The sequence below is a fragment of the Bactrocera dorsalis genome, chromosome 2, assembly GCF_023373825.1.
Source record: "Bactrocera dorsalis isolate Fly_Bdor chromosome 2, ASM2337382v1, whole genome shotgun sequence".
Classification (NCBI taxonomy): domain Eukaryota; kingdom Metazoa; phylum Arthropoda; class Insecta; order Diptera; family Tephritidae; genus Bactrocera; species Bactrocera dorsalis.
Window position 1 is genome coordinate 21,567,067 of NC_064304.1, and position 9,260 is coordinate 21,576,326.

Below are 9,260 nucleotides of genomic sequence, written 5' to 3' on the forward strand. Positions count from 1 at the left end.
ACTTTAGTAAAGTAAGCCACTTTGGCAGGTAAGGGCGCTGTTATGCCAGCTAATAATGGCATTGGACAGCAACAACAACAACAGCAACCTTAAATGAGGCAGCAGCCGTAAACGGTGAGCGACAACAATTAATGCTCGGTTAATATTGCATTTGGTTGCAGACCAATAAGTCACCTGTGGCAACAGCAACAACTACCTTCAAAAGGAGGATGAGCAGCAGTGGGCGCTGGTGGCGCATCCGACACTCGCTTCAGCTATTAAAAGCTGCAAGCTGCTTTGCTGGAAATGTGCACTGTTATTTGCTTTAATTTTACAACTTAACTGCTTGCGGCTTATTCCCCTAACGAATGGCGGAGATTGTACTTATTTGAGGGTTTATTGTTTTCTGACTATAAAAAATGCATTTATTTTATGCAAATATTTTGCTCAACTATTTTTACAAGACAATTAAGTTGCTTAGCGCAGGCATGAGCTTGAGAAGTCAGTTTATGGTTGTTATGATGTATCCCAGCCAGCATTTACTATCAATTTTTAATGGAAAATCACTCATTTTCAATAGAAAAATTGATAGAAAACAGTCAATTTCTATATCAATATTCATTGTAAATTGACTGTTCCCTCGGGAGAAAATGGTCGAACAAAATTGAATGATTTTGATTGAGTCATTTTCAGGGTCAATTTCCAGTCATTTTATTATAAATTTCGATTGTTTTTTCCAGTCATTTCTCAATGATTTTCTAGTAAATTTTCAGTCATTTTATTATAAATTTCGATTGTTTTTTCCAGTCATTTCTCAATGAATTTCTAGTAAATTTTCAGTCAATATTTAGTCAATTTACAGTCATTTTATTATAAATTTCGATTGTTTTTTCCAATCAGTTTTCAGTCATCTTATTAATCAATATTCATTTTTTGGTTTATTTTTAAATTCAAATTTATTTATATTTTAAATTAATTCATTAACATGTTTTTCCTTACAGCTCAAAACATTCATTTATTTTCAGACAAAGGTAGACGGCGTTTTTTTACTCTTTCGTTTGCATAAACGAAATGTTTTTGTAGCGTTGATCTAACGGCTTTTTCGTCCACTTGAAACATTTCATGACAAATATCTAAAGAAAGAGGAAAGAAATGTAGTTATTGTTAAAAGAATTAATACAATATAAAATAATATTACTTTTTATTATTGTTGTAACTAAACATTTTTCCGCGCTTGGCTTATCTGCCGTGCCCCTCCACGAAAAAGACATTGCCAACTCATCTGAAAAAATACGCCTGATTGCTGCTCTTAGAAAAGGGGTTGACGCTTCACCCCCCGTCTTCTTAATATATAGTTTCTATAAATAATTCTTTGTTATACATTTGTAACTGGTAAAAGCAACATAACAAGCATTATACATACAAATTTCTCCAACAACTCTGGCTTTTGTAAAAGCTGTGCTTCGAAATCGTCAAGATCCTTCTTATGGTAAAATGGTAGTTGGTCGAATTGTGGGCTTTGACTTTCTGAGGGTTTTCCCCTGTTTTCCAATTTGACCGCAATAACTTCCTCTGTCAGCTTCAACAAATTTATTTTGTTTTCTTCCTTTAGCTCCTTCACTTCTGTCTTTAAAGCCCGCACTTCCATCGTCAACTCCGCTATTAAATTTTTAAGAGACTGTTGGTCTGTGCTGTCTAGATTTTGATCTGAAAAACATAAAGTTAAATAAAAATTAAGAAAATTTAAAGTGTTTTATTTGGACTTACATATTATTTGGCTGTTGTTAGGTTCATATCCATAATTATTTATAGAGCTCATGATGTCAATCAGTCAATCAGTTAATTATTTTATTTATTTCACGCACTAGAGAGCTGTTGCTTTGGAGATGAACTATATGGAAGTGAGAATGCATGCATTATTTTGTCACAAAAAGAAATATTTTGATGTGGTTAACTGTATACTCATAACGGGATAACGAAACAACACAATTGATATTTCATCAACTTATTGAGCGTTTTTTGATACTTGTACATTTTGTTATTGTAAACGGCAAATCACGAAACAACACAATTGATATTTCATCAACTTGTTGAGCGTTTTTTGATACTTGTACATTTTGTTATTGTAAACGGCAAATTTATCAAAAAACAATCACCAAGAACAATCAATAATGATACGTAAATCACCATACAATCAACGCAATGCTATCTGGGATGTGTGCATCTTCATACACATACACATGCATACAGCGGCACTCATGTACCAGCATGACCTGGAACTAATTTGCACTTTCACAATTTCATATTGATTTATATTCATGTCATTGCATGTGTGCATGTGCCAGCAATTTGCCTTATAAGTGCGCTTAAATCGTCCATAGATTGCAATAAAAACAACAACCTTAAACAACAGCGCGCTGAAATTTTGAAATAAACCGTTAGATATAAAAATCGTATTATTTTCCTAGCTTTTTATTGTTGCTTTCGGCATAAAAAATTTAATTTTAAGCTTCATGCGGCATACAAGATTATGTTTATCAAATATTTTACGTGAGCATATAAATAGTATATTTTTTGGAAATTTTATAAAAAAGTATTATATATTCTTTTAATTATATAATGTATATCGGCGGTATTAAAAACGAGTAAAGAACCTGACTGAAACAACTGAGAACGCCAATCCGCTTTGATACCTAACACTTCTAACGTCTAAAAGTCATATTCATAAACTCACGTCTCGTCACCAGTACTACGAGGGCTGCTATTTTTTTCCTGGCCTAATAATGAAATGAAAATAGGCATATTTATCAACGAAAATGGTTTTTTTTCGATGGATTTGGCTCGTCTTGGAAGACCCACACGGTCGATTGCTGTTTTGTTTCGGGCTCATACGCATAGATCCATGATTCGTCACCTGTGACGATCTTATAAACGTCTTTTGAAGCACCGCGATCGTATTTTTTCAGCATTTCTTTACACTAATCCACACAAGCCTTTTTTTGAGCGATTGTCAAATTAGCCGGGACCCAACGAGAACAAACCTTTTTTACGGCCAGGTGTTCATGCAATATCGAATGTATGCTGGTGGGAGAAATGCATAGGCATTCCTCTATCTGAAGGTATGTTACATGACGGTCTTGCAGTATCAGTTCACGTACGGCATCGATGTTTTCTGGCACAACGGCTGTTTTTGGACGACCTTCAGAATTCGTCTTTGAGCGAGCGTCGGCCACGATTGAATTCTTTGTACCAGTTTTTCACAGTGCTATAAGATGGTGCTTCATAGCCATACAAAGATTTTAGTTCATCGATGCACTCTTGTCGTGATAATCCACGTCGAAAGTTGTGAAAAATGGTCGCACGAAAATGTTCACGAGTTAATTCCATTTTTTGGCCGAGATGAATTTTTTAATTCCCTGTAAATAAAACAAATCACGATTAAATGACAAAACATTCTGAGTGATGTTATGCTAAAAAATGTAAACGTTGTCAAATATCTCTTTTGAGACATTCTACTGAACGTCGGTTTTGCAGGTATTTTTGTACGAGTCTAGCGTTGAAACACTTCATAACAAAAACATTGACCGAAATATGTTGAGTCGACCCATAAGTGTTGTTGAGATCTCCTGCTATCTCTCTGAAGTCAACCCGATAATTTTCAATTCTTGTTGCTTTAACTGTTTCGATGTTATCGTCGTTAACCGAAGCCGATGAACTACTCCCATGAGTTGTAGATGACTTCACGACTTTTAAATAATGCTTTGTGGCATTCAAATACTTGTATTCGAGATTCGAGATTGTCAATGATTCCGTAGCTGTGATTTCATTGAACACACAAAATTTCAATCAATTTAAAAATACCAGTCCTGAAGTCGCGCTGAAGGTTTTAGATCTTCAGCTTTCAGTTAGGCCACTTGTTAGGTTATTTTTATTTTCCTACATGTACCTACCAAACAAACCTAAACGTTTAGAAAACCATTCGGGACTATCGTTAGTGATAATGTAGAATGATTGCTATATAATTCTCACAAGAAAACAAATGCACTTGTGAAAAGAAAAAAATGTACACCATATTCTGATACATATATTCTTCACATGGTCTACCAGGCTCTGGATTTCTTTACAATTTTTCCTTTTTAATGTTATTAAATAAGCAAATACCTCTCATGCAATTCTATATATTTACAGTCTGTCAAGTAAGAGCGTGGTCGTGTTAATTTATAAAAAAAATTATTTTATGAAATATGAAACTTTCATATTTATACTTATATATAGTACATTGTACACATTAGAAACAATGATGATTTTGTCAATAATGTGTTAAGTCACCACCGGCGTCGATAATTGCCTGACATCTCCGAGGCATGCTTTCTACTAATTTGACGGCATATTCTAGGGGCAAGGATCTCCTGATCCGACGAATTTCGTAAAACAACTGCTTCAAAGTGTGCGTCTTCCACTTCTGTTTAATATATGCCCACACATTTTCAATAGGGTTTGCTTCGGCCGACTGCGGCGGCCAATCCAATATAACGATGCCAGATTGAGTTTTCCACAGAGTACAGTGCTTGCTGCGGTATTTAGGATCGTTGTTCTCCTGTAGAATCCAATCTTCATTTTTGTGACAAACCATCGTTTGACAGATGGCAGTAAAGCCTTTTTGTAGATTTTTATCATTTTCTCGGCATTTAGGTTGTCAATAAAGAGGTACAAAGTGCCGAATCCCTGCTTTGAGAAGCAGCCCCAAAGATGCACATTTATTCCATGTTTTACGGTCCGCCGTCCAAGCCTATTGGTGGAAGTTGACCCGGCTCGCGTGAGAACAGAACGTGCCCATATAGAACATTCATCAGTAAAAATGACATTTTCAAAATCTCTATCAATATTCTCATGCGCCCAAGCAAGTCGCTTTGTCACAAGTTTTTCAGTCAACAGAGGCTTCTTCATTGTGTTGCGCCATTTCAGATCATGAGTATGAAGAAGGGTTCGGATAGTTTTGTAGGATATATCTAAACCTTTTGCCATTAATTTTACTTGTCCTTGTCGCAGTGTTAAAGCAGGATTCCGCGAAAACAGATTCACCATTCTTTTTTCATCTTTTTTGTTCACTTTTCCTATTGACCACGTTCTGGTAAATCATCGACATTTTTAGCCACTTTATATCGCTGTATCCACTTCTGTCCAAATGCCTTCGACTTTCTCATATATTTAGCAGCCGCTGATTGCGACATTTTGGAACCTTTCGGGTGGATGCAAAAGATCTCAGCTTCGTAGCGCGACGCGTACTTAGCACTCATGGCGTTTAACGTGATTTTCTTTCAAAAGATCAACGCAACCGAACCTTTGTTGACAATGCATCAAGGACAAAGCTTCCCTCTATCGGCTCGCGAAGGAATTAGAGCGAAATATATCATTAACTGTCGGCAAAGTCGACCACGCTCTTACTTGACAGACTGTATGTATATACATTCCATATTTTCCAAGCTAAAACTGTTAGTATAAACATTAGGTTAAAAGTAATGGAGTAATAGCTAGAAAATTTTTTTCATGAAAAAGAGTGAATGTGAATAATAAAATATTTAGTATGAACAAAAAAATATAAACATAAATGCATAATATAACACTGAAATATGAAATATGAAGCGAAACACTATTTCAGCTTCTTTGAAGTCTCAGAGGAGTGTTTTTTATAGCGACATTACAGTAATAAATTTATTAGCATAAATCGGTGAGATAATAAGCAAATAAATATTAAAAAAAAAAACAAATATAAATAAATAAAATATTAAACCAATTAACAACAACTCAGCACAGTTAAAAAATACATTAAAAATGGCAAAAGCGGCGCTTACATTTTTATGACGAAATGAGCGCCGAAGTTATGCATCCATTTACGTTTGTATATATGTATTAGGGTGTTTTTTTTTAACTATTAATTTTTTTCAGTCCCGTCACGAAATCTCCTTGGAAATACCCTGAAAATTTTAGCCCTTAATATTAACATTAAGAACTGAACCAAAGCCTGTAAAGATTTTCCATAGAAAATACACTACAATCGTGAGTTTTTATCTATAAATTCCTACAGATCAGTGGTATTTTATGGCATCGCTTTGACTTTAGATGCATATTTTTCAGAATTGTTCACCCTACAAAAGTACCCAATGCAACAAAGTCGTAACTCACACCGGCGAAGTAACTAGTACGGGGCTCTAAATCCGATTTTTCCAAGAATTTCGCATTTTTTTGTGTACATCTCGTAAATGACAGAAGCTATAGAAAAAATGTTCATGACGAATTTGTAGCAAATTTGATTTGCTATAAGAAAGGCCCGAGGTCAAAATCGCTGTCATTAATACTTCTCGAGATATTCGGCTTTTTAAGTAAGGCTTTATAGAATTTTTATAGATGTTATGTATTAAAAAATCTATGAAACAGCCTTAATTAAAAAAATTGAATTTTTTCAGAAAGAGTACCACAAACAGGTATCTTTGGGCATGCTTAATCATGCAAACGCCGATGGTTGATTGATTACAAGATTATGTCAGAGAATTCTTGAGTTATTCAAGTCCAGGGCATAGCTGCAACCTTGAGGGTTCTCGAACGCTGATGAGAAGCGGTACGAAAAAGTGGCTGGAAATTAAAAAAAAAAAAGTTAAATAAAAAAATATATTAAATACTATCTGAGAGGGCAAATCATGAGAAATAAACAACAGGGAAGTGCAGCGGCTTAGCGAAGCTCCTTGCTATTTATCAATCAATTTATCGTGTAGCATTTTGTACTGTCAAAATATTTCGCTAATAAACTGCTCAAACCAAACACATTTTTTTGTAGCATGAAACGTTGTTGTCTATATGAATGTATGTGGCAAAAATCGTTAGAAAAAAGTAACAAATTTCCGACACGTTTCTGGCCATGAAATGTCAACATGAATTATGGGATCTCTTTTACGCTGCTTTGGCATGAATATGCCATTGGTACCTTTTGACCTAGAAGCCCAGGCATGCCACATGCACAACTAATGGCAACACGGCGGCGCTGCCACTGCCACTGCCACAGCAATGAGCAGCCTGCAGTTTAGTAGATAAACTAAAGAGCAAGAAAATTAACAGGCAACAAAAGCAAAGGCAGCTGGGGAGAAATGAAAATCCACCAAGCGGCAAAATGTCACTGCCAAGTATAGCGAAAATGCGGCATGTTTTAACGGTGCACGTAGAGTTGCAACAACAACAATAGCAGCAATAAGTAGCAAGCAGCTTAAAACAATGCGCTTCAGCGAGACTAAACATTAAGTTGTCTTTACATGTGTATATATATGGATGTATGTGGATGTGTGTATATGTGCGTGTATGCAAGTATTATGTGTGTCTGTGAGTGTGTGCATATATATTTCATGAGTATATTGGCTTGTGCGCCCACAAGCGTGCCGTTGCGTTGCCGCAAGCACAAAACGCTCATAATTCAATCGAGCTCGTAAAGATGAACAACAACAAAAATATCCCCGACAACAACAACAGCAAAAGCAAAGTACATTACAAATATTGAAAATATGAAAATTGAAACACAAAGCTATGCCGTTGCATACCGTTGACCAATTGACCGTCTACGGCGGCTGTTGTCGGTGGCTTGCAACATATTGTTGCCGCACGGACGGACTTACATTTTTGCCATTTGCCGATTTGCCGAAAAATGCCACAAAAAGTGATGAACACAAACATTAAATTCCATTCCATTCTTTGCTTGCCACAACAACAGAAACAACAGCAACAAAACTAAGCACAACAACAACTACAACAATAGTAACAACAAAAATGACCACCGTACTATGTTGGCGGCAACAAAATGTTCCTCGAAGCAGCCAACAGTCGGCGGACAGCGCCCGTAAAGGCCGACAACATGCCACAGCAAGAGCCACCGGCTGTTGCATGCATATCTTTGCGTCGCTGCTGCTCTTTTTTTGTTTGCTGCAAATTCGCATAAATCATCCGTTGACAGTGGCATGAACGCAGAATGGCGAAAAAGAAACGCCAACAACATGGAAAGCGCAACAATGATGATAGCTGAAATAACAGCATATTGGCATAATTCAATTGGGCCACGGCAACTTGCAACACGCACAACATAATCAACCATGTGCCGACACACACACCCATACATACAGAGAACAAGCTCCTTAAAACCTTCGCTTAAGCCGCTGTAGGCCTGTCAACGCTAACTGCGATGCATATCGTTTGCTGCTCATAATGAAACTGTCAATTGCGTGTAGATAAGAGGTCAACAGGCGCTACTTGCCGGTAGGTAAGGTCTGCGTAGACGGGCTGGCGCTACACAAGCAGAAATCTTTGTTATCGCGAATTTTTGATTTTTTGAAGTTTTTTGAGAACGTCCGCTCTATCTATTGGGGAATCGGCTCACCATCTCCTAGTGTTAAGCTTTCACTTTTCACTTGTATACTCTTATAATGTCACTCTCATTAAAATCCTCATCCCTTTTGGCAAAAAACTGACGAAGTCGACTATCAAATGCATATCTCGAGGCGAACTTGCACCCGAAAAATCATTCGCCATAGACAAGTTCTCGTAGTAATACCATATGAAAATTTTTTGGTGTATAAATAACACTTTCCAAACCATGCTACTGGAGCTTCTGGCGAATCGCGTTAGATATGTGTCCTTTTGGAATAGAACTTCACTCTTATCGGCGAAAGCTACGAGCTGTTGCCTCATTCTGACGGTTCAATTGTTGATAGCACAGCTCCGTGTTAAGAGTTTGTGTCTAGAGAAGCAGCTTATAGTGAACGATTCACTGCAAATCCCAACAAACACACAACAAAGTCTGACCCCAATCTTGGCTTAGTCACTCTTTGCACCGCCCCTCCATGATTCCACCACAATTTGACTGGATTTGGTAGAGGGCGTTCGTAGGTAACGAACGAGCGACTGGTCAGTTGTCTCCGAGCACCTGTTGAGTCAAGTCTGTGTCAAACTCGGTAAATCGGCGACAGAGACGTTTGATATGATCAAGCAGGCTTACCCAGATGTTGCTTTCGCAAGAAGTGGTGTGTTTCGGTGGCACCAGGCCTTTTTGGAGAGCCGGAAGAGGTCGCTGATGAAGACCGTGCCGAAGTCGCACGACAAACACCGACAATGTGACTCGTGTACGCAAAGTTTTGATTAGCCACCATGACTTCGTTCCTCCTGAACAAACCGTCAATGCCAAGTTTTACGTGGACGTCCTCAAGAGACTGAAACGAACGGTCAATCGACAAGACATTGCATCCGGT

General features: G+C 37.3%; 1 long non-coding RNA gene across 1 annotated transcript; it reads right to left on the reverse strand.

Annotated features, from left to right (window-relative positions):
- Positions 1–502: 502 nt before the first annotated feature.
- On the reverse strand, positions 503–1,548 carry LOC125776244 (uncharacterized). The gene is made up of 3 exons (XR_007421535.1): positions 1,403–1,548; positions 1,178–1,337; positions 503–1,112 (listed from the first exon to the last, which is right to left on the reverse strand). It is a non-coding gene; the product is annotated as an uncharacterized LOC125776244 (long non-coding RNA).
- Between the last annotated feature and the right edge of the window lie 7,712 nt (positions 1,549–9,260).